Source organism: Vigna radiata, chromosome 1 (genome assembly GCF_000741045.1).
Source record: "Vigna radiata var. radiata cultivar VC1973A chromosome 1, Vradiata_ver6, whole genome shotgun sequence".
NCBI classification, from domain to species: Eukaryota; Viridiplantae; Streptophyta; class Magnoliopsida; order Fabales; family Fabaceae; genus Vigna; species Vigna radiata.
Genome location: NC_028351.1, coordinates 21769341 through 21772531, shown reverse-complemented (window position 1 = coordinate 21772531; position 3191 = coordinate 21769341).

Here is a 3191-nt window from a genome sequence, read left to right as displayed (position 1 = left end):
AAGCACGCTTAACCATGGAGTTCTTATGGGTTAGGCTTCCGAAAAGTAAATACATTTTGGTGATATGGGTAGCCAAATCAATTCCTTTAAGCTATCCTTCAACTGTATAGTCCCATACCTATACAGTCTCCAGATCCCTCTCATTCTGGTGTATGTTCGATTCGACCATGTACCCCTTCCACTCGAAGCCTACCAGGAGCCGCTCCTTGTCCGTGCCCCCTACACCATGCCTCTTGCACCGGCGATCACTCCCCGGCCTCGTCAGTGCCCGGGTGTCACAATTTCCACCATTCCTTTTTTCTTCAGCTCCTTTACTATCCATTCCTTTTTCTTAAATCTCACTTTGCTCCCCGGTTGAAGTGGATCTTCTTTTGATTCTGGATGAATGGTTTTTTTTCCTCTTATCCTCAGGCACCTGAAAAACACAACAGCTGTCAAAATAATCATTACTTGCTATGTCCTCTTCTTTTTCCCCGTTTATCTCTGGCTTTTCAAATGTGTTTCTTTTTACTGTTTTGATCTCATCCCCTTCACGTCCATTATAAAGAAATAGATAATTCAAATCCCTCATCATTATCCTTCCATCATGAACATATATAAACATCTTTGATGTTGCCATGAAGGGTCGCCCCAAAATTACAGGATACTCTTCCTCTGTTTTAACATCCATGACAATGAAATCTGCTAAAAACTCAAGACAATCTGCTCCCACAACAACATTTTCCACCATTCCCACTGGCACTTTCTTAGAACCATCTGCCATTGTTATAGTCAAGTCAGAGGGTTTCAACACAAGCCCACCAATTTCCTTTAAAAGTTCCGTGGGTATTAAATTGATGCTAGATCCAGAATCTATCATAGCTTCTACATCCAAATCATTCAGAGAGCATAACAGTGTTAAGCACCCCGGATCTTTGGCCTTAGGAGAATAATTGCTCTTTTGTGGTTGAACACCCAATTTCGTCCGGATGACTAAATAATGAGACTTTGTTTTTATTGTTGTCCTATTTCATTTATTTTCTTTTATTTTTTTTATTATTTATTTTATTTTATGTTATTTTGTTGTTCTTAATTTTATTTTACTATTTTGTTTAATTTTAAAAAAAAGTAATTACAAAAAAAAAACCAAGAAAGAATAAAAAAAAGCAAAAAAATTTTAAAAGAAGAAAAAAGGAAAAAGAAAAGAAAAAAAAAAGAACATGAAAAACGGAAAAAAAGAGAAATAAAAAGAAAGGAAAGAAGAAGAAAAAAAATGAAAAAGAAAAACAAAAGGAATTAAGGAAGAAAAAAAGAAAAAAAAGGGGTGCACGTGAATAAAATGGGAGAGGTGCTACACGTGATGAATTGGATTTGATTTTCTTGGAAAAATGCCCATTAATATTAATGCAGGAAAAATCACTTTAGAATATTTTTGAAATTTTGTTTTATTTGGTAATGATTTGAATCAACATGATGGCAATGATTACAAGAAATAATTAAAAATAATATATTGGTTGTTGGATTCAATTTCTCCCTAAAGAGAAAAATATGATTTTAATTTGATTTATTTTTCTTCAATCAAGACCATTTATTTTCGTATTTTGCTAATTGACAATTAATTCGCCATTAAGGCAAGATCACAATAATATTACAAATGTGTGTATATAAATATGCACCTTGTAAACAAAAAAAGGGAAGAGAATTGAACTTCGGGAAGAGAGCATAAGGGAACAAAAAAAAGGAGGAAAAAAAATCCAATTTCGAAAAGAGAATGTAAAGGAACAGAAAGAAAAGGGCTTCGTGTTGCACTCATCCCTGATTTTTATATCACTCCTTTTCTTACTGATTGTTTTGTTTTATTTATTGCTATTGTATTTTGTTTCTTTTAGTCTTTATTATCCTGTTGTTTTATTTTTTGCTGCATTCTCAATTTTTGAAAGAAACAACAAATGTTCAATAAAAAAGTATTTTTTTTTTAAAAAAGGGCTAAAATTTAAAAAATAGTGCTAGAGCTTGTGACACTTTCTTTCTTTTAATGACTAAATTTCGGTTTCAATTTGTTCTTGTTTTATTTTATTTCTTTAAAATATTGTTTTTCTTTCTTAGGCAAAAAATGGGTAAATTTAAAAATTTCTAAAAATTGATTTTTTTAGTGTTTCTTTTAAAACTTAATTATTTTTATTTATAAACTGTAATTTATTTTCTACCTTTTAGTCTTTCCTTAAAAAATACTTACGTTGTTTTAAATATTTACATGAAAACATTATTTTGATATTATAAATAAAAATTAATAAAAATGAAAGATAAAAAAAATGATAAAATAATAATAATTAAAAATATTTCAAAAGGTTCAAGCACACGTGCGACCATTCGTGTCAGCCTTGTGTGGAAAATCTTTCTCTTATTCCTTTAAAATTAAACAAAAATTATTTCAAAAGGTTTAAGCACACGTGTGACCATTCGCGTCAGCCTTGTGTTGAAAACCTTTTTTTTTTATAATTTAAACAAAATTATTTCAAAAGGTTTAAGCACACGTGCGACCATTCGTGTCAGCCTTGTGTGGAACACCTTTCTCTTATTCTCTTAAAATTAAACAAAAATTATTAAGCACACGTGCGACCATTTGCGTCAGCCTTGTGTTGAAAACTTTTTTTCCTTATTCCTTTAAAATTAAACAAAAATTATTTCAAAAATTATTAAGCACACGTGCGACCATTCGCGTCAGCCTTGTGTTGGAAACTTTGTTTTTTTTTTCTTATTCCTTTAAAATTAAACAAAAATCATTTCAAAAGGGTTTAAGCACACATGCGACCATTCGCGTCAGCCTTGTGTTGAAAACCTTTCTCTTATTCTTCATTTTCCCAAAAAATCCAAATCTTGTCCAAAACAAATTCCTCAAACAAATTTCCCAAACGATTTTCTAGAACTACGTAACCCTGATTTCTCATTTTGAGAATACGTAGGAGCAAGGTCAATCCTTGTCGGGCACAAAAAATAAAAAAATATTTTTGTTTCTTGAGAATTTTATTTTCTGTGATAGTTAAACATTTTGAAAAACCACATCAAGTTTGCAGATTTAATTAAAGGTACTGCCTTAGGGCAGGCGTTGTAGGGAGCTAACACCTTTCCTACACGTAACCGACTCCCGAAACCAAAATCTGGTTTTCATAGACTAAGCCTTATCCTTTTTATGGTTTTTCCGTAGTTTTCCA